Source organism: Camelus bactrianus, chromosome 22 (genome assembly GCF_048773025.1).
Source record: "Camelus bactrianus isolate YW-2024 breed Bactrian camel chromosome 22, ASM4877302v1, whole genome shotgun sequence".
Taxonomy (NCBI): Eukaryota; Metazoa; Chordata; class Mammalia; order Artiodactyla; family Camelidae; genus Camelus; species Camelus bactrianus.
Genome location: NC_133560.1, coordinates 10553541 through 10576620, shown reverse-complemented (window position 1 = coordinate 10576620; position 23080 = coordinate 10553541). Strand labels below are relative to the sequence as shown.

General features: G+C 47.6%; 1 long non-coding RNA gene across 1 annotated transcript; it reads right to left on the bottom strand.

The window, feature by feature from the left end:
- Positions 1 to 2361: 2361 nt before the first annotated feature.
- Positions 2362 to 7100, bottom strand: LOC123613419 (uncharacterized). The gene is made up of 3 exons (XR_006720771.2): positions 6891 to 7100; positions 6322 to 6396; positions 2362 to 5427 (listed from the first exon to the last, which is right to left on the bottom strand). It is a non-coding gene; the product is annotated as an uncharacterized LOC123613419 (long non-coding RNA).
- Positions 7101 to 23080: the final 15980 nt, after the last annotated feature.

Genomic DNA, 23080 nt, shown 5'->3' with positions numbered 1-23080 from the left:
CTGAGGAGGTGATAATTTGGGCAGAGACATGGAGGTGACTGTGGGAGCTTGTGGAAAAAAGCATGTCGGGGGAGGGAACACAGGTGTGCCGGCTCTGAGTGGGGACAGCAAGGAGGCCTGTGCAGCTCAGGCAGGTGAGTCACGTGGGAGCGGAGGAGGCTGGCAGGGAGCGGGACCCTGGGGCCTGGGGCTTGCTGAGCTGCGTGAGGATCTGGGGTTTTCTGCCACATGTGATGGGAAGCGACTGGGAGCCGAATGCAGAGGGGCGGCATCATCAGAGTCAGGTTTTGGAAGGATCTCTGGCTGCCTGTGGACCGAGGGTGGAAGCAGACGTAGGGACCCAGCTAGGAGGCTCCAGCCACAGTCCAGGTGGGAGACAGTCAGGCTCTGAAGTGTGTGCTGGTGGCATCAGGAGAGGCAGTTGGTTTTAGGATATGGGTTGGAGGGACAGCATGGGATACATGGTACAAGAGAGAGAAGACAAAGTCCCAAGCAACTCCAGGGCTGCGAGCAGAGCCCCTGCCGGGGGGAGGGGAGCAGCGAGGCTGTGGCAGGGAAGATGCAAGCAGAATGTGGGCTGAGCAGGTCCATGGGGCAAAATCCGAGAGGTTGGTCTGGGTTCCAGACAGAGTGGAGCCTTGTGAGCCATGGAAACAATAAACAACCCCGCTCCGGGTTGCTTCTGAGGACAGCAGAGGAACCACAGGAGGGTTTTAGGCAGGATTCCAGAACAGTCCAGACATTATCTCCTCTGGGGAGCTTCCTGGTACAAGTGGCCTCTCCCTCGTTAAGTGACTTCATTGCCGAATCTTGACTCAGTTTCCCCAATATTTTGTTTCACTCTAAAAGCTTTTACTACATGCCGGGCACTGTGCTGACCCCCGTCCCAGTGCTGTTGTATGAATTAGGTGGTACAGACTGCATCTTTACCACTGCACTGTTTCACAGAGGAGGAGACAGGCACAGAGAGGGGTGGTCACTTGCCCAAGGTCACACAGCTGAGAAGCTGGGATTCAGACCCAGGCCGCCTGGCTCCAGCATCTGCATGTCAAACCACTGTACTCCACTATCTGACTCTTTTTATCACCCCCCCATCACCACCACCAAAACACACACACGCACACACACACACAGCACTGCAGCTGTGCACAGAGAACCCTCCAGGAGAACCTGTGTGGGGGATTATGCTCCAGCCTGGTTTTATCTACAGGCCTCCTCTCCCTTTGTTTATTAATTCACTAGATAAATATTTATATGTGAAGGCCAGGGCTGGGGGCTGCTGGGAAGCTGAGACGGGGCGCCTGTGTTTCCTGCCTTTGCTGTGATGGAGGGAGGAAGTGAGGGGGAGGTGGGGCCAGAGGCTGAGAAGTTTGCCCTGCAGAATGCAGAGAAGGGAGCCACAAACAGGGCCCAGGACAGCCCGGGATGGAGAGCATCGGATTAACAATGCCCGTTTTAGAGTCATCTCAACCCCACGGAACCGCAGACATGTCACCCCACCTCTCCTAGACTCAGTTTTGGCCTTGCCGTGAAGGGGGCAGAGACACCTCCTCGAACCTCCTAGAACCATCAGGAGGGTTCTGTGAGACTGCTCACAGCACCCAACCTCCTGTGGGTGTTCTTTTTCTGGCTGAATGAAAACCTGACCACCACCATGTGATAAAGAGAACCAGGAATTCCACTTCCAGGCTGGGCTGAACATTTCATGGCTATCAAGCACTTTTCTTTTCTCTGATAAGCTCCTTTCTCAGAGAGGCTACATGTTGGGTGGTGGGTCTTGGCTTTCCAACGTCCCCCCACCCCACACATGTCACTCTGGGTCCGGGTGCAGAGGACACGGGGCCACATGGATTCTCAGCTGTCTCTTGACACAGCAGATTCCAGGGCCTTATTTAGAACCTTTGCTGGGGGAGGGGGGCCAACTGACTCCTCCCCACCCCCAGTAATTCACCTGCTCTCCCTCCAACCCCCACCCCCACCCCAGGGTGAACAAGGACTCAGGTTCTGGAGCCAGGCCGACTCCCCAGCCTTGGGCACAGCCTCAGAACCCTGGGCCCGGGCCTCCCAGAAACCCTAACCACCGTGGGGTTGGCTGGCTCTGCCCCCAGCTCCTCAATTTAGTAGCCAGACAGGGTGACTGGTGACCCAGAGAGGAAAAAAATCAAGGCCTCCTCTGGGAAAGGAGGTGTAGATGTTTCATCCTCTGAGACACCTCACCTCTATCAGTATCATTAAAATCAAACACCATGTGTCTTAGTAAGAATATACAGAACACTGCATAGAGTCGAGAAGAAAGACTAGAAGAAAAGACCACAGCAGGCAGACAATTCTGGTCTCTAGGTGACGTGACATGAGGAGCAATTTTAATTTGTGTATTTATTTCTTCTGTATTTTCTAAATTTTCTCCATGGAAAAAGGCATCACCATTAAAATCACGAAGAAAAAGCATCTTTTAGAAAAGACTCTATTGTTAAAAAGATGAAACCCAAAGATACCGGAGAAAGATATCAAATATCTTTTGAGAAGAAAAGTGAAAATATAACATTTAAAGATACAGACTACTATATATAAAAGAGATAAACAACAGGGTCCTACTATCTAGCACGGGGAACTACAGTCAGTATCTTGCAATAACCTATAATGAAAAAGAATATGAAAAAGAACATATATGTATAACTGAATAGCTGTGCTGTACACCAGAAACTAACACAACATTGTAAATCAACTAAACTTCAAGGAAAAAAGTTAAAAGCAAGAATACATATAATTACATATAACCCAGATGAGAACAGAATACATGCAAGATACATGACTAAAATAATATATAACACATATATGGATATATTATTATATTCTAATTGAGGAAAATATATCTGAGATAGAATAAAAGTAATCTCTCTCCTGTGCCTCCCCATCACGGCACACACTCAGGGGTCTCTGTGATTTCACTTTTTCTCTCTTGCCCAATTATGACTCACTCAAGATTCAAGGCAAAATTTTACCTCTCTCTTTGTTGTTCTGAGGACCTGGCACATAGTAGGTACTCAATAAATATTTGTGAATGAACAAATGAATTTCTTCTTTAAAAAAATATACACATTAAAACTCCAAGTGTACCAGGAACTGTTGTAAGAATATGCCTGACAAGGTAATAAAACATGGGAGGTTGTATATTCTGACAGGAGTCCGAGGGGCAGCTCCAGTGCATGTCCCCATCTGAGTCCTCTTACCCTTCTGGGCTGCTTGTGGCCCCTGTGTCTTGCCCACCAGGCTGCAGGTCCAGGAGGACAGGGACCATCTTTGTTCATTTCTGAACCCAAGGCACCCACACAGCTTGGGCTGAACTCAGGAGAACAGTGGTCCCCAGACAGAAAAAGGCAATATGCAAGATGCTTTTTTCTCCATAAACGAGTAAGGTAAGTCCTTGATATGGGACAAAAAGGAGCAGGGGCGCCCACGGACCAGTCCTTGAAGGCAGACCAAGCGCCACCTGAAGATGGAGTCTTCTCTTGCCACTGCCACTTCTGCCCTGGGGACAAGAGGAACCCCACGCCGAGATCTTGAGGGAAGCGCCACTGGCTCCAAAAGGAAACAGCAAAGATGAGAGGGGGCAGACAAGTGTCCCACTTGCCTTCCTGTGTCACGGAGCTGTTTACTTGTCTGTTTTCCCTTCTCGGCCACCTTCCTCACACACAAGGGTAGGGACTTCTCCAGCTTCGTCCAGGGAACTCTCAACAGTTGATTATGTACAAATGACATTGAATGAACTACTCTGCACTACTCTATGGATTGAATGAATGAATGGATAGAGACCCATTTTTTGCCGCATCTCCATCCCTGTGCCTTTTTGCTGGGGATACCAGAATGTGTAAGCGTTTGAGCATTCATTCGAAAATATTCTCTGAGCTTCTAGTATGTGCCAGGCTCAGCTGTAGCCGTCATGCTCATGAAGGTCACTTGTTCTGTCACAGCTACGAGTGACATTTTTAAATCCACTCTTGCGATATATATTTTGACTTGGGGGATTATTTTTGTCCTTTTAGAAGAAAGTAGATTCCACTCCTAGTTACATACCCAAGGGAAATGAAAACCTACGTCCACACAAAACCTATTGAATGTTCATAGCAGCATTATTCATCAGACCTGCCCCCTCAAATGGAAACAAATAAAGTGTGGTCTATCCATACAATGGAACATTACTTGGCTGTCAAAAAGGAAGAAGTACTGATCTGTCCGATGACATGGGTGAGCCTGGAAAGACTGCTGTGTGAAAGAAGCCAGCTACAGAGGAGCCCATACAATGGGATTCCATTTATATTAAGTGTCCAGAGACAAAAATCTTTAGAAACAGAAAGTAGATTCTTGGTTGCCTATTGCTGAAGGGAGGGGAGGAAGGAATGGGGAGTGGCTGCTAACGGGAAGGGGGTTCTTTTCGGGGTGATGAAAATGTTCTGGAACGGATCGTGGTGATGGTGGAACCACCCTGAATATACTGAAAACCGGTGAATTGTACCTTTTTAGTGGGTGAATTATGTGACATGCAAATTATATTTCAGTACAGCTGTTATAAAACTAAGAAAGAAAGCAGAGCATTTCCCCTTTCAAGCAGGCAAAGTGTCTTGGGAACAGATTTCACAACCGAGTGGTCGGCTTCAGTTGAAAAGTACAATTTTTCTTTTTCAACAACTTTGAGCTCACTCATTCTCCAAGGCGACTTTTCTCAAGGTCTGTGCTCAGAAGCCCTCCCCTTCTCCATTGCCACTGCCTGTCCCCAGGCCGGGCCACCCTACCCATGACCCTTGACCTAGTTCATTCTATACCCTCCCCCCCGGCCTCCCCCCACAACCCGTGCCCACACTGCTCAGCTGCTGCCAGCTCTCAAATGCCTCAGCTGCCACCTGGGGCCCTAGCGACGCAGGGGCCCACAGTGTTGTGATGTGTTTGGATGGGGAGTGTTTTTGGTGCCAGTGTTACCAGGCTCCGAGGGTGAGTAATCCCATCTGCATTTTTGGTTTCAGCTGCCGGGACTGTTCATCTGGAGGACCTCAAACCTCTCAGCTGTTTCTGGAGAAGCTGGCCTCCCAGTAGTGGATGCCTGAGCTTAATTAAACCCATTCTCCAGCACCCTCGCCCCCAACCACCACTCACTCACACATATATTTACTGAGCACCTACTATGTGCCAGACACAATTCCGGGGACCCAGCAGTGATAAGATAGAGTTCTCTCTCTAATGGGACAACAGAAAAATACAATGATTTTTAAAAAGAGAAAAAAAAAATCTGGATCGTGTTAGAGGTGCTGTCCAGATAAATGAACCAGAGTGAGGCGATTGTGAGTACTTAGAGGAGCTACTTCTCATTGTGGAGGGCAGCAGCGAGCAGCTTCTCTGGCGAGGTGGCTGAGAAAGAGGCATCTGCATGAAGATCTGGAAAAAGAATGATCTAAGCTGAGGAAACAGCATGTGCAAAGGCCCTGAGGCAGTAATAGCAACGAGGCCGATGTGATCTCCACCTCACAGCCAGTGGGGAAAGAGAGAAAATAGGTTGGGACAGGCTGGCTTATGTAGGGCCTTTTCCCCTTGAGAAAGAGTTTGCTTTGTCTTAAATGCAACAAAAAGCTATTGGAGGGGGGCACAAGAGAGGGACAGGATGTGGCTTACATTTTCCAAAAGTCACTCTGGCTGCTGAGGGAAGAAAAGGAATAGACAGGTGGTGGATATGGGGAAAGCTGGGGCCAGACAACCTTCAGTCTCCTTAAGGGTCAGGCTCCCTCTGTCCTTACCTCTTCCACTGTTTCCAGGAGGGCGGCAGGGCCTAGGCAAGCAATACTTTCTCATTCTAGTATCATGTAGATGTTTTTTCTATATCTTTACTGTTTTTACTTGAAATTTTCCTTTAAATCAGTTATTATTTTAATTTATTTTTTAAAAAGGAAATTATATCACAGCCCAAAGTCATGAGTTTAAAACATAACTTACATTTTTTCCCGAATACATATTAATATAAACACACACCTATTAAAGGTTTTTAAATGAACAAGTGAATATAGCTTAAGACTGAAGATGAACAGTGAAATTATAAGAAGAATAATTCAACAAAAATAATACGAGTTTGATACAATAGTTCTTTTTTTTCTAACACGTACTAAAGTAAATACTTGGCTGTTAGAAGGAAAAAAAAAGCTAATCCAAGTTCCAGTTCAAATCGTCTCATGCTTGTTTGAGAAATAGCGTTGTGTAAGTTAGGACTGGAGACTCCAGCATTAAACAGTCCCTGTCTAGTCTACTAATTGGCTGTGTGATCTTGAGCTGGTTACTTACCCTCTCTGAGCCTTAGTTTCCTCTTCAGTGAAGTGGTGATAATAACAACCCATCCTTTTGAGGTCATGGTGAGAACTACATATGTGAGAAGTATTTAGAATAGGGCTGTACACAGTACAGGCTCAACAAACGTGATCTAGTTTTGCAACTCAAACAGACTTCACTTAAATTCAGGCTTTCCTGAGCACCTGGTATGTACTGAGCCCTGTATTAAAGGCTGAGAGTCCAGAGATAAGTAAGAACAGTCTCTACGCTTAGCTTATTAATCATGCAGCTGATGAGACAGACAAGCCTGTATATACTACAACCTCCCGTGAAGGGGGCAGACAAGAAGAAAGTTAAAAGGCGCACAGGCAGTCCAGAGGGGCCAGGGACTGGTTCTGTCCAGGGAAAATTAATGGATCACTTCTAGGAGAAGGTGCTGGTTAACCCGGGTTTTGACGGATGAACAGGAGTTCGTCCGGCAGACAAAGAGGCAACAGAGCACTCCCGGCAGACAGAACAGCATGAGCAAAGGTGTGGATGCCTGAAATAGGCAACAACTAGGACAGCAAGTGCAAGAGGCTGACCTGAAGGAGATTCCCAGCATATTATCTCTGCCTTGAGCTTGGAAGGTACCTAAACCAATGGGGGGCATAGAATAGATGAAGAAAAGAAAGAGCCCAGACTCTGGAGATGGCCATGGACTTGAAACCTCTTCTCCCCTGTGCAGACTGGGCCATGGTTTCCCTCCATCTGTGAGAGGGAATAAGACACCAGTTTCAGTGAGAGCTAAATGAGACAATAGAACGGATGCCTGGGCACAGGCCTGGCTCACAGCGGGTACTCAAGGCCAGGCTTCCTCGTTCTGGCTGCCTCTGCCCCCTGCCCCACCCCCGCCCCTGGCCATGAGCGGTGGGCTGAACCACCCCACAGATGGTGAGAAAGAGTTTCCCAGCTGTCTGCTGACCCAGCCCAGCCAGTACCCAGACCGGCTGAGCCAGCCTGTCCTTCCCTGGCCCCACCATGTCCCCGTCCACATCCCGGGAGTTCCCGGGTTGACTGGTTGGGCCTGACCCCAGGAGGGAGGGTTAAGGTAAATGAATTGCATACACATTGCTAAGGATGGCTGAGCGCACACAGCCCCAACCAAGGACCCCCTCGATGGATTTTACCACGACCCTTCCCCTCCCCTAACATGCAGACAAGAGGCCCAGAGTGGGAGAGGGCCTTGCCCAAGGTCATACAGCAGAATCAAACCCAAAGGTCAGGAAATGAAACCCAAGTCAGGGACTCGAGGTTCCCTTCTTTGCCCACGGCACACATATGTGTATGTGTCTGTGGGTTTTAATCCTCTCCGGGGGCCTGTCTGCTCCTCCCTTCCTCCCACACGCCCTGTACCCCGGAGCTTGCAGTTCCCGATACTCCTAATTTCATTCCTGTGCCTTCTGCTGGCTGCTCCCTCTGCTGAAATGCCCTTCCTCCACACTTGCTGCCCCCTCTTCACCCTTCACCCTTCTTTCACCTGGCAAACTCTGACTACTCATACTTCAGGGTCCAGCCAACTGCCGCCTCCTCCAAGAAGTCTTCCCGATCCTCAGCTTAACAGCGTCAGTCCAGTCCTCTTTGATCACAAGGTACCTCCAAATCACAGTGACTGAGAGCCTATGGTAGGCAGAAAACAGCCTCTCAATTTTGATGTTATTAGTACCCACTAATAACTAAGTGAACACACGAGAGAAAGAATTCATGAATCAACTGACTTGCTGTTTCATGCTCTTATAGGCAGCGATTGTGTTTAGTGATTTTGTTATTCATGTTGAGAGTAGATCATGGGCATCTGAGCAGGGCTGCCATGTGTGATCTCACAGGCTGTGCACTGCACAATGCTAAGGATGCCCAGTACACAGTGTGGTTGGTACCCTCTGGAGGTGGGCAACATGCCAGCCTGACCCTTGGCCATTCTGGAAGCACTGGCAGCCCACCAGGTAGTGGAGCAGAAAAGGCACAAGCATTGTATTCAGACTCACTTGGGTTCAAATCCCAGTTTTGCCACTTACTCACTTTGTGCCCCTGGGCAAGTGGCTTAACCTTTCTGAGCTTCTGCAGCAAAATGGGAACCCACCTCGCAGGGCTGCGACATGGAGATACCTAACATGTAGTAGGCTCACAATAACTGTTCCTTCCTTTCCTTGAATGTCTGGAACTCGTGTTCCCCTCCTCTAACATCGAGACCATTTGCACATCCAGGCCAGGCTCCTCCCAGACTGGCTGCAAAACTTTTTTGTCCTTGTCCCAGAAGCCTGGTGACTGGGACCAGCTCTGACACAGATCAGTAAAGTCCTGTTCCTCCAGGAATTTATCTCACGGATCCCTCACATATGTTTTTGAGAGTATATATCAAAGCATCATATATGGAAGCAAAAGATGGGAAACCACGTCCTGCCCATCAGAGGAGGCAGATTAATGGGTTACACGCGTCCATACCGTGGGGTACCACATAGCTGTAACAGACAGGCAGCTCCCTGCATACTAACAACATGCCATCTCCGAGATAACGTGAGGGGAAAAAGAAAGTATGGAACAGTTTGTTTAATTAATCAGCTAGGGGTCAGGATCTGACACAGAATACAGAAAATGACATAAGGGAATGCTCTCAGTTCACCCAAGGATGGTTCATAACTAGTACCACTTGGGATGCAGAGGAAAGAGGCTAATTCCTTACACACAATGCCCTCGTGGGCCATTAAGGAAAACCCTGCTGAGAAAGGCTGGCCAGACCATCTCTAGAAGGACATATGAGAAACTGATAAAATCAGTTCGGGCAGTGGAGAATTAGGAGACTAGGGGTAGGTGTGGAAAGAAATCACTTATTAGTGATCAGATCCATGAGTATTTTTGAATCTTTTGCCATGGACATGACTTAACCTATTAAAAATGAAAGCAAGCCATTTTAAAATAAGAATTTTTTAAGCTGATGTGTATGAGTTAATAGTAAAAACTTGCTGTTTGACCTTGGGCAAGGGTCCTGGCGACTCCATTTCCCTATCTTTAAAATGGAAGGACCATCCGGAGAAGAGGAAAGGTTGCGGTTCTCACATCCCAATGCCCACCATCTAATCCGGGCCCAAGGACCACTGCTGGGTTTCAGAGGGGTGGGATGCCACCCCCATGGGCCACCCTGGATGTGGGCACAAGCTCTACATCTCAGCAACGGGGGCTTGCTGTTTACACCATGTCCCAGGGAGCAGGACCTCAGCCGCCCCGGCTCAAGGAGTCTAATTTTAAACACTGGGTTCTGAGCAGATAGAACAAAAAGACCAGACCTTGGCTACCTCCAAGATGCATGCACTTAAAAAAGATGACCCCCAGTGCAGAGGACAGAAGAGAGAAAGTGATCTCTCTCTCCACCTCCCTCCCTCCCTCCTTCCACGAACTCCAGTGAGTGCCTATCTGCCAGGCGTGCCCAGGGGCGGAATCAGGACCCTGGGGTAGGTCCCATTTTACCCCCAGTCAGGAGCCCCAAAGCTGCCTGACCTCAAGAATCCATCTTGGGGCGTCAGTTCGAAATAGAGCACTAGCCCCTAGCCAGGTAATTCTTAAGGATCTATTCAGATTTCTTATTCCATAAATGGTTTTCATTTGTATGGAGGGTTTTTTTTTTTTGTCTGTTTATTTCACAATTTGTTTCGATCAGAATCCCCTGTGAGATCTACACCTGGAGATTGGTTGATATGTCTCCAAGTCTCCTGTACTCTGTTGATTTCCTTCCATTTATTCATTCAATTACTTATTTATTGTTTCTGTTTCTCGCTCTCTCTTTCCTTGCAATTTGTCTATAGAGCTTCCCACATCTGAAGACGGCTGACTGCATCTCCACGGTGCCACTCAACACGTTCCCCTGTCCCCTGTGGTTCCTGTAGATTGTTCACATTTAGGGGCTTGATCGGATTCAGGTTTGAGTTTGGGGCAAAACTTCACAGGTGCTGCAGGCACTCCTGTCCGGAGGTTCACACTGTCTGTCTTCTTGTGATGTGTGTGGCCGTAGCTGCCCGATCCATCCATTATGAATGGAGGCACAATGAGGAGTCTCTAATTCTCTCATTCCTTCTACATTTTTAAGCAGGTATAAGTCTATGAATAGACACTTCCCCTTATCAACCATTCCATTCCCCCCAGCCCTGAGGCACCATTTATACAGGAGAGGTAGAATTAATTATGATTCTTTCTCTTTCTTTAGGAGCTTAAGTTCTTTTTTGGGTACAATAAATATGTGTCGGCTGTATGAGAAGGCACATCCTCTGAGCCTCTGTTGCCCCACCTGTGAAATGGGGATGCTGGTGAACTCACAGGCGTATTATGGTGTGTGGGGAGAGCTCCGTTCTCTTATCAAGGCTGTGTGCACGCATGCTGCCAGTGAACAGCAGAGCCCGGTGTGCGGAAAGGTGTGTTGGCCTCCCCTCACACCTCGCTCCCTGCCTCCATCCCAAACCCACTGCTGGAAGACGGCAGAAAGCAGCGGGGCTTTTTCTTAGCAACTGCACAATCCCAGTTTGCCTCGGGGCGCCCGCTCTGCGCCTGTTTGCTGTACAGTGAGGATGCTGTGTCCTCCTTCCAGGGTGGGACTATGGTAGGTAATGCAGCCGGGAGCCTGATTCCCCGGGGAAACCCAGTAAGGGGTCCTCTCCCTGTCCCTCCCAGTCTTCTAGCTCCCCCTCCCCCATCAGGGTACAAACACACACACACAAACACACACACACACACACACACACACACACACACACACACACACACACACACACGCAGGCCCCCTCCGGGCAACCCTATTGTTCGGCCACTTCCCCAGCCCGGAGAGGGCGGCTGGGAACGCGGGGCCAACCCGGCCCTTCCTTCCCCGGCTCTGACGCGCGGCCTGCGGAAGGAACAGCGCCTCTCAGGGTCGATGCATTCCTTTCGTGCCCGGCCTGGCCGCACGCACGTCCGCACCTCCGGCATCCCAGCGCCCCGGCCCCATCGCCCCCGCCAGTGATGCGGCTCCCGACCTGCCTGGGGAGGGAGACTCTGCATGGGGGGCAGGGGTAGGGGGATCAGTTTCTTGTGATCTCCTGAAACCCCCCCGACCGCCGCGGGGGTGGGCTCACTGGCCCATTCAACAGCTGAGCAAAGTGGAGGCCAGAGGCAGCCAGGATGCCTAAGGCAAATAAGGCCGAACCTGGGCTGATGGCTCACAGGCCCAGTTCTCTTTCCCTGCACTGTGTTGCTTCCCTTCTTCACCACCCGAATGGGAGTCCAAGAGGACAGCTCTTTGTGGGCCTCTGGTACCCAGGTGCCCTGCTGTGCAACCTGCAAGGGGTGGCCCCAGGACCACTTAGACCATCAGATCTTGCCATCCCAAAAGGGAGAAGCAACGGGGAACGGAGCCATTGCTACCTGAGTACCTACTAGTGCCCGGCATCCTGCAATGACACTTTCTCATTTAACCCTCATGACAACCTGGGCCAAACAGACACTATTTATCCTAAGTTAAGTATCTGCCTAGAAAGTGACTGAACCCAAGTTTTCTTAGGTCCCAAGCCATCCTCTTTCTGAGCAGCATAACTGGGGGCTCTGGCCCCAGAACAGCAGAATTCAGATCCTGGTGCCAGCGCTCAGCTCACTGTTTTGCAACAGGCAAACTGCATCACCTCTCTGTGCCTCAGTTTCCTCATGGGTAAAAATGGAGATGGTAACAGTACCTACTGCATAGGATGATGGTGGACATTCTGGAAGATGATGCAGATGATTCTTTCTTATTTTTATTCATTTTACTTCCAGAACTAAAAGGGGCTGAAGTGGAGCTCAGGTGACCAACTGTCCCAGTTTGCCTGGGTCTGAAGGATGTCCTGGATGCCAGACTTTCAGAGCTAAAACCAGGATACCCTAGGCAAACCAGCAGGGATGGTCACCCATAATGATGCTGGTGTTTTTCAAAGTCCACGCTGGTCTCCAAAGGGCAGTAAGGTGGCCACTGCACGCTCTCAGGGCTGGTGAATTTTCCCAGAAACCCCCAGGCCTCAAGCCCTTTGTCCCGGTCTCCCTACTCTGCCCTTGCACAGCCAAAGGGAAGCCAGACATTCTCAACATGAAAATTTTCCACATCCTTCAGGGCAATCTTCTGGTGCCAGAAATAGTCAGCAGGATTTGGGAATTAGCCCAGGCCACTAAAAATAGCTCCCACGGCCCCCTGGAAGGCCTTCACCATCTTGGCCCCGGGTGGCCTGCCACCCAGTGAGCTGCCTGACCCAGCCAGCACCTTAAATGACCATGAGCTCTGTTGGTCCTGCCGGCCAAGGGCAGTGACACAGAAAAGACTGGCTCCCACTCAGCTTCCTCAGGCCTCCTCTCAGGCCAGGGCCACCCTGGCCTGCCACCCAGAGATGTCCCTACCTTCGTTCCATGGCCTGTCCTTTCCCTCCATCCACACAAGACAGCACATCACCTGTGTTCACACCTGGACACAAGGACCTTGGCAGTGCTCGCGCAAGCAGGGATGTACAGCTGCTCCGTCCCTGCCCACTAACCCCCATGCACACTTTCAGTGCACGGAAAACAGTCCCACACACACACCAAGCACCTATTCTCACTACTCAATTGTCTCCACGTTCTTAATTGAGGCGGTATTTCCAAATCTTTAATACCTTTGCCTTGATTTCTCTACAACCCCCTCACTTGGCAAATACCAAGAAGATTTTTGCTTTTTGCTATTGGTACCCAGGGTTAAAAAAAAAAAAAAAAGGTTCAATATGCATTTTTCAAACTATTTTCAAATGACCTGTTATTCCCAGGATTTGGTATCTCCCCGCTATCTGTCTCCCATCAAGCTAGTGGGAATCCAAGGCCATCAGACAGAGAGGATGCCTGTGGGGGTATATTGTAGGGGCTCCAGACTCCTGCCCAGCCTCCCAGTTTGAGCCTCACAGCTCTTGTCTAAGGTAGGAGCAGGGCCGAAATGTGCTCTGTCTGGAGAGGGGGCAGGGCTGCAGGCTGGTACACCTGGGCCATCGCTGAGTGTTGGAACAGACACGTTGCCTTCACTCCCAGCGCTGCTGCCCAAATTCCACCCTGACCTGCCTGCCTGCTTCCTGGGAAACAGAAGTGGAAGAAGGAGTGTGTTCTGGAAGCAGCCCTCCAAGGAGCGGAGTCCACATCCTTGTCCTGCGGAAGAGCAGAGAAGAGAAAGCTGCCTGCCAGGGTTTGAAAAGCCCCGAGCACTGAGGCAGGAAGCTGAGTCCCAGTGGGGCACCCCCTCCCATTGCCCCTCTGACCTGGGCCAGGTCCTTGCCCCTCGCCCAACCTCAGCTCCCACTGACCGGTGGTTTGCACAGGGTGCCTTCCTGTCCTGTGGTTCTGCTCATTCACTCAAAATATTTCTTGAGCACCTACTATGTTCCAGACCTGGACTAGGGCTGGAGATGCAACTGAACAAGAGCAATATGACCCCGGCTCACAGTGCAGATGGGAGCAACAATAAACACTGTTATCCTCGACCCGAAGCTGGGAGCGGACCTGGTGCCTATCCCTGCCTAGAGTGCTGGCCACGTGGGAGCAGCCCTTGGGGGGAGTGGTCTGAAGACGGTAAACAAGGGGCAGGGTGGAGAAATGGAGGGAGGGGCCATGAGAGACAAGGTGGCCAGGCAGGGCCTACCTGAGAAGGGGAGAAGCCAGCCTTACAAAGGGGAGTGTGTAGTGGTGTGTGAGCATCCGTGAATGCACGTGAGCGAGAGCCTGTGTGGGTAGGAGTGGGTGTGCATGAGCATATGTGTCTGGGTGTGAATACGGATGTGCGGGAACACGTTCCGTATAATTATATGAAGTAAATGAAAGAAAATCAAGGCGGTTCAGTGGTGTGGTGGGGGGAACCATCAGAGCCATGCTGGCTGCAATCCGTATGGGGCATTTGTCGTGTGCCAGACACTGTGTTACGTAGAAACTCATTTAGCCCTCACAGTATCTTGATAAAGTAGTCCTCTTACTAATCCAATGTCCAGATGAGAAAACTGAGACACCAAAAAGTTAGATAACTTCCCCCAAGGTCACAGACTTTGAGACCCTGGTTCCAGAGGCCTTGCTCCTAACTGCTCTGCCGGCGACCAGATTAACTGAGCTTTATTCCAGATAGGATAGGAAGCCACTGGAAGGTTCTAAGCAGCAGTATGACCATGCATTACTTAGAATTAGATTCAGTTGCCAGAAGAGCCCGGTGTAACAGTGGCTTAAAATTCTTTTTTTAATTAAAAAAAAAAAAAAAACAAAAAAACAGTGGCTTAAACAACATAGGAATACAGAAATAGTTTTCTCTCACACAAAAAAGCCCACCAGATTCCAGAGAAAGAGAAGACAAGCCACAGACTAGGAGAAAATATTTTCATAGGGCAGAGCTGATAAAGGCTGTTAGTCAAAGTATACAAAAATCTTAAGAAACAGACAGCCTGGTTTTTTTAAATGGGCAAAAGATCAGCTTACCAAAGAAAATATAAAAGTGGCAAATAAGCATCTGAAGAGACATCTAACATCATATGTCATTAGGGAATCACAGTTTTAAATAAGATACCAAAGTAAATTATAAGGATGTATCATACAGCATGGGGAATACAGCCAGTATTTTATAATGACTATAAATGGAGCATAACCTTTAAACATTGTGAATCACTGTGTCGAACACCTGTAACTTACATAATATTGTGTGGCAACTATATTTCGATAAAAACAACAACAAAATAGGATATCATCGCTACTACATGCCTATTAGAATGGTCAAAATCCAAAACACGGACAATACCAAATGCTGGCAAAGATGTGAAGCAACAGGAACTGTCGCTCACTTCTGGTGAAAGGCAATGGTACAGCCCCTTTGGAAGACAGCTTGTTGGCTTCTTACAAAACTAAACCTGCTCTTACAATGCAATCCGGCAATCATCTTCTGTATTATTCACCTAAAGAAGCTGAAAAAACTTATCCATAAAACCTACACGTGGTGCGTAGAGCAGCTTTATTCATAATTATTTATAATACTTATTTATGAATTATATTTATGATTATTTACCCATAATTGCCAAAACTTGGCAGCAACCAAGAGGTCCTTGAGTAGATGAAAGGATAAATAAACAGTGGTACATCCAGACAACGGAATTATTTGGTGCTAAAAAGAAATGAGCTATTGGGCCGTGAAAAGACATGGAGGAAACTTAAATGTGTATTAGTAAGGGAAAGGAGGCTGAGAGTCTGAAAAAGCCACATATTGTTTCATGATAAATGACATTCTCGAAAGGTTAAACTGTGGAGACAGTAAAAAGATCAGTGGTTTCCAAGGCCTGGGGGTGGGGGGAAGGATGAATAGGTGGGGTACAGGATTTTTAAGGAAGTGAAACCACTCTGTATGGTACCATGATGGTGGATACCTGTCATTGTACATTTATCCGAACCCGTAGAATGTGCAGCACCAAGGCCGATCCCTAATGTGAACTGTGGACTTTGGCTGATAACGCTGTACCATTGCAGGTTCAGGGACATTGTAACAAATGCCCCACTCTGGGGCTGCACCTTGATAATGGGGGAGGTTGTACCTGTCTGGGGACAGGAGGTATACGGGAACTTGCTGTGTTTTCCACTCCATTTTCCTGTGAATTCTGTTGGTGGGAATGTAGTTTGGTGCAGCCATTATGGGAAACAGTATGGAGAGTCCTCAAAAGACTAAAAATAGACTTATCATCTGACCCAGCAATCCCACTCCTGGGCATATATCCAGAGGGAACCTTAATTCAAAAAGATACACGCACTCCAATGTTCACAGCAGCACTGTTTACAATAGTTAAGACATGGAAACAGCCTAAATGTCCATCGGCAGATAACTAGATAAAGAAGCTGTGGTATATTTATACATTGGAATACTACTCAGCCATAAAAAACAATAAAATAATGCCATTTGCAGCAACATGGATGGACCTAGAGATTGTCATTCTAAGTGAAGTAAGCCAGAAAGAGAAAGAAAAATACCATATGAGATCACTTATATGTGGAATCTAAAAAAAAAAAAAAAAAAAAAAAAGGCAAACAAACTTATTTACAAAACAGAAATAGACCCACAGACATGGAAAACAAACTTATGGTTACCAGGAGGGGAAGTGGTTAAGAAGGGATAAATTGGGAGTTTGAGATTTGCAGATACTAACTAATATCAGTATCTTGTAGCAACCTATGGTGAAAAAGAATATGAAAATGAATATAAGTATGCTTATGTATGACTGAAGCATTGTGCTGTACACCAGAAACTGACACAACGTTGTAGAATGACTACACTTCAATAAAAAAATATATATACCAAAAAATAAATTAATTAATTCATTTTAAAAACTTTCCTGTGAATTTAAAACTTCTCTTAAAATTAAAACCTTTAAAAAATTTTTAAAATACTGATACAGACAAGGACATAGACTAATCTAAAAATAATTATGCCGATGGAAAGAATGCAGACCCAGCGGAAAGAATACTATGTGATTTCATTCACAGGAAACTCAGAAATCACAGTTTTAATGTATGGCGACAAAAAGCATATCCCTGGATGGCTGAGGTTGAGATTGATTGGGACGAGGCATGAGGGAATTTTTAATGATGATATGATATGATATGCTTTATATCTTGGATGTGTTGGTAAGTATAATATATTCTGTATACATTTGTTAAAATTCAAAGATATATAAAACTATATAGATTTGTCAAAACTCATTACACTGTAAGCTTAAAATAGGTGTTTACTGAGGTAAAATTTATCCCAATAAAGTTAGAAAAAAGGGGGAAAAAAAAGTCCACCAGGGCTAAGGATATTGCTTTGCTCCACGAAATCCTTGTCAGAAGCATGGCAAGTCTGAGAATTCTTTCTTACTTGTAAGCTAATAAGCGAGCCTCCCGCAGTTTCATGGATGCTTGCAGAAGACTCAGACTCCTGGGTGGGAGACAAGGGACCTTATTACGCACAGCACAGAGGACAGCATGAGGTTCATGCTTGCGCTGGTTCCTCTTGCCCTCCAAGTTCCATGGGGCCAGTGTAGGAGGCCCAGGTAGAGGTTGTACACACACTGGGTTTGTATCAGGACTGAGACAAACCGAGTTTAGGAGACTCTTAGTCTTCTGAAAGACTGCTAGCAAATCTAGCCAACATTTGCCCTGGAGAATGGTGCTATCTCTATTATCCTGGTCAGGAAACAAATCTGTTCTCTGTTCCAGAACAATCTTAGTTCCCCAAGGCTATTTGCCATAAAAAAAAAAAAAAAAAGTTCTTGAAAAGAAATGACTCCTGATTAAAAGTTGTCACAAAACACATAAAAATGGAGAATTATCACCCAACAGTCCTCAGGGACCCAGACTCCTTTTATCTTGCTGCTCTGCCATCATTCCCAGTATTGCTTCATAGTTTAAAACGGCTGCCTCAGCTCCAGCCATCACATAGGTATTCCAGACAAGGAGGAAGAAAGGGGGAAGAAAGGAAATCCACTTCTCTTTAAGGACACTCCCTAGAAGAAACCTTAGGCCCGACTTATTCAAACAACCACACCTGGCTGCAAGGGAGACTGGGAAAGTTAAGACATATACCTGACTAAAATTCTATTACTGAAAAAGAAAGGGAGAACAGAAGGTAGGGGTAACCAGCCATCTATGCCCTAGACAGTCAGTTTAGTCATGCTCTGTGAATTATATTGAGAATGCTGAGGATACAAAGATACATGAACCTGCTTCCCAGGAGCCCTGCGGGGAGGGGAGCCTCATCTAATAGGCATCAGCAGCACCTTCCACCCTCCCGAGCCTTAGAGAGCGGTGCCGGGCCCGGGTGAGGGCAGGACTCACGCTTGTTGTGCCTGCTACAGTGGAAAGACCCTGCCAAGCTTTGGCGCTGGACCAGACACTGCGTTAAAACCCACCTTGTGGCTGTAGGCGAATCCTCTACTTTTCTAGGCCTCCGTTACTACTCCTCGTGACGTGGCAATAATAATAAGCCCTGTTGAAGAAGCCAAAGGGGAACATTAAATAAACCACTTATGCAAAGCAATAGTCATAGTAGCTGCTCAATAAAAGAGACGGCCCTTATCTCTCTTCTCTGACCCTGAGCTATCATAGCTATACTGGGTACCAGCTCTGGCCAGAGAGCTCAGAAATCAAGCTCCCCCCGGTCTCTTGATGACCTTACAGTGGGATGAGCAGGGGCCTGAAGGGAAACCAGGTCTTGCCTCTTCAAGGCTGCGGGGCCCCTTACACCAGAGAAGCAGCTCACGGTGGAATAACCAGGGTTGAATGCTGTGCCCTGTCACGTCCGAAGTCAAAGTTAGTGGGAGCCCGAATGGCTGGCTCTGGGTTGGGGGACGAGGCAGTCATAATAATGTCATCCCATCTTCACGGGACACTGTACTCTCTGCAGTGTTCAGGTCCCTGATGAGTCTCTTGGCTCATCCTCTCTGCATGTTTTGACTCCGAATCCAAAGTTCAGAGAGGTGATGCAGCTTTCTGAGAGTCACACAGCAAGGAAATGTTACACTTGGGGCTAGAACACAAAACTCCTGCCTGAAGTCTTTGGCGCCTGCTCAGAAGTGTTGCTTTCTGGTGGTGATGATGATGATATGGTGAGGGAAGGTGGCCAGCAAAGTGTGCAGCAGACCCTTCCTCTGCCTGCGATGTAAGGAGGACCACCTAAACAGTTCATCGAATGAGAATATGGAGAGGAAGCAGGGGCCAGGGTCCAAGCTAGTGCTTTTCAGTCTTTCTTCCCTGGGGGCCGTGTCCTTGGCCTCACACAGGACCCCTGAGTGCCCACACTTTGAGATGCACACCATCAGGGCACAGGGCTCTGGTCCAGTTTGCCTAAGAGCAGGACAGGTAGGTGCAGGGACTCTCATGGGGGCTTTTGGGAATTGACTTTCTGGGGCAAGTAGGCCTGGCCTTCTTCCTTCCATAAAAGTTATTAAACAACAACAAATTGGCTTCAGACCATCCCTAATTTCCCCAAGGACAGGAGTCCTTGTGTCATGTCCCCAGACTTCTAGCACTCAAAGGTCACCTCCTGCAGAAATTCTCCTCTCCAAACCCTTCATGGAAATTCTTCTTCTCCCCTCTACCAGCTTCTCCCAGCATCGCCCCACCCCCTTGCCCTGTCTACACCTTGCCAACAGCTCCCAGATCACTGTATTAAAATCCTGGGTCAACCCATCAGTCTCTGCCACTTGCTGGATGAGTCCAAGGTCAAGGACCTTGTCTTCCCCATTCCTGTGCATCCAGTGTCCAGTGCAGGGCCTGGCACCAGTCAGCGCTCAGGAGGGGCTGCTTTTATGACTGGACTGTGGGCTGGAGCACCTATCTCGACCAGTATCACCTGCTTTAGCCTCTCCAGCATCATCCACAGCAAACACCAAACCCCAACCTGCCACCACCTTGAGGCTCTACCAGAAAGGTGATATCTTGGAATGAGGTCCCTCAAGATCCCTCTATATTGCTTCATTTACTCCACCATTCACTTCCCTAACTGTAAGCCAAGCCTTCCACGGGAGGCTGGGGACACAGAAATGAAAAGGGCATGATCTTGCCCTTAGATGCCCTCTCCCCCGCCCCGCCCCGCCTTCCCCATCTCACTGGCCTCCCTTCCCGTTCTTTCCATACGTCCTTATTGAGCAACGGACATGCAACTAAACAGAATGACGAGTGCCGGGAAGGTGCCATTGGGAGCTCTGTAGGGGAGAATCCCCAGTGGTCACTAGAGGCCTTGACAAAGGACATTTCCAGGAGATTCGGTATGGATATCTAATCCTCCTATTAGATGAGAAGCGGTGAGTCATAAGACCCAAGCAGCCCCATGAATCTGTAGACTTCCCCATGAATCACCCACTGCCCCATTCTCCGCATTAGAGGCACACGCCAAGGGGAATTCTCCTTCAGATGGGAGGGAGGAACTGCAGGGGGAAGTGTGGGAGTTCGAGGCTCAGAGTGGAGTCCCTGAGCAGGTTTTCCCACTCTTGCCCTTCCAGAGTCCCAGCCCTGATCCCAAGTACGGAGCTCCGGAATCCAGGTCTTGGAGAGCCAGGACCCTTATGTTGTTTCCGGATACAAAGCGCATTTACACCCTTGATTTCATTTGCACACCACTGTGTGTTACTGGAACGTCTCCAAGGGAAATTGCCTCATGTGGGAGGGAAAGAGGTTGGTTGGACAGAAAAGAATCACTTCCCCTTTGCTTGGGCCCAGGATCCACCCAGAAAGAAGAGGAAATGTCCAGAGCCTTCAGAGTTCTTTCATTTATCCCTCACATTGATTGAGTGCCCACTACACGCCAGGCACCATTGGAAGGGCAGGGGAGCCCATGGTGAACAACATAGACGAGGTCCTTGCCCTCAAGGCCTTCCATTCTAGTGGGGAGGTGGATCATACACAAACAGCTAAGGATTACATGGCGATAAGTGCCATGTTGAGAAATAAAGCAGAGAAAGGGATATGGGGTGGCCAGGGCTGGGCCAGGGTGGTTGCCAGTTTAAAAGGAGGTGTTGGTCAGGAAATGGCCCATTGAAGAGATGAATTTTGAACAGAGAGCTGATGGAAAATGAGCGAGCCCAGCTTGCAGGGATCTAAGGGGAGTTCAGTCTGGGTGGAGGGAAGCGCTTGGGTTCCCTAAGCCAGAGTGCACTTTGCCTGTGCTGGGAAGAGCAGCGAGGCCAGCTTGCCTGGAAGCAATGAGTGAAGGGGGAGAGTGGCAAAAGACGTGGTCGGAGATGTAGCAGCCAGACACGTCATGTCAGGTCTGGTAGCTTTTGTAAGGACTTGGCCTCTTATAATAAGTGAGATGGGAGCCACGGAGGATTTGGAGAGGAGAAAAATGAGGTGATGTGTTAGAAGTTTCACTCTGGGTTTTTAAAAAGTCTAACTCCTTTCCAGTCCTGGCAGACCACACTATTCAGGATCGCCCTACTGCTGAGGGCTAGGAAAGCTGGACAAAACATTTTTAAACACTTCAGTTTGAAGACATTCAAGCACTAAAAGGCAGTGAGGAACGGTGGGACCAAGTTTTGGAAGAGGAAAAGCCAGAGGGATGAGCGTAGCACTGGGTGCCTCTTTTTCCCAGAGGGTTATCTGCCAATTCTGAAATAGGAGCAGAGCCTTTTGGGGGGAGTTAATTAGGTTTATTTATTGATCTTTTTTAATGGAGGTACTGGGGATTGAACCCAGGACCCTGTGTGTGCTATGCACGTGCTCTGCTACTGAGCTATATATACCCTCCCCACTTTGAGCAGAGCTTTTAAAAGACTCATGAGAATAATGGGACAAATTATAGAGCTCAGAGCACCCCAAGAAGGAATCTGGTATACCCCTGGGCTCTTTAATATATTACCCAAAAAAGTAATCCAGGCTGGGGGGACTTGGAAAATCCTCAAGCTTTTAGTTGAAACCCCCAAAGCATACACCCTTAGAAGAAGAATGAAGTAGTCATCACAGGGTCCAAAGCCCAGCGTCAAATCTTCTCAAGCCATCTCAGTCTCTGGTTGGGTTAAGGTGATCTGGCATTCTTAGCCCTCCAAGCCACCTACAACAAAGTAAACCCTCTTGAAAAGAGGGAAATACTGCCTTAAATAATCTCTAAAAATTTTTTATACACAATGCCTGACACTCAATTAAAAATAACCAGGTATATGAGGGAATAAAAGATGATTTTAAAAATACCACGAGAAACAATAGGCAAACAGATACAAACACAAGGGGCTCCAGATAGTTATTGGTCACAGATATTAAAATAGCTATGTTTAATATGTGAACGTATCAAAATGGAGAAATAATAACAGATTTTTCCAAGACTAATGAAAGACATCAAGATATAGATTGGAAAACACCACAAACCACAAGCAAGGTAAATAGGAAGAAAACTACAGAGACATTATAATAAAACTGCTGAAAACAAAACAAAACAAAACAAAACAAAACCAAAAAGAAAGAGAAAATCCAAAGCAGCCAGAGAAAAAAAGACAGATTACCCTCAGAAGGACATTACGTTAGTAAGCTAACTTCTCAAAAGACACAACAAAATTCAGAAGACAATGGAATATGTCTTCAAAATGGTTAAAGAAATAAGGTTGAAACTAGAATTTTTTGCCCAGTGACAACATTTTTTCACTGATGAAAGTAAATTAAAAAAAAAACATTTGTAGGGAAGCAAAAATTGAACTTGTCATCATGAGATGTGTACTAGAGGCAACACTAAAAAGGATGGCTTTGGCTTCTGGATGAGAATAGACTGAGAGAGACAGAGCAGAAACAACGAGAACCACCATGAGGTTACAACAGTAACACAGGCAACATCCTATGGTGGCTGGACAGAGACGTAGTTTTGGAAGTGAGGAGGAGTGGGTATGTTTTGAAAACGGACCTGTCTCAACTTGCTGATGAATCAAATACAGGTTATGAGAAAAATGAGAGGAGTCAAGATGGCTCCAAGGTTTTTGATCTGAGCTAACAGAAGAATGAAGTTGCCATTAGCAAAGATGGCAAGAGACCAAAGGAGCTGGTTTGGGGGTAACTCAAAGGTCTTTGAAACTGCCAAATTTGGAAGTCTATTTGACAAAGAAATGGGTATGTCAAGGAGGCTAATGGATATACAAGCCTGCAGTTAGGGGAGAGGTCTGGGCTAAAGATTAAAATTTGCTAGCTGTCAACATACATTTGTTTCCCTTCTTTCATCTTTCCTTTATGATGATGATGGTGGCGGTAGTGGTAATGATGA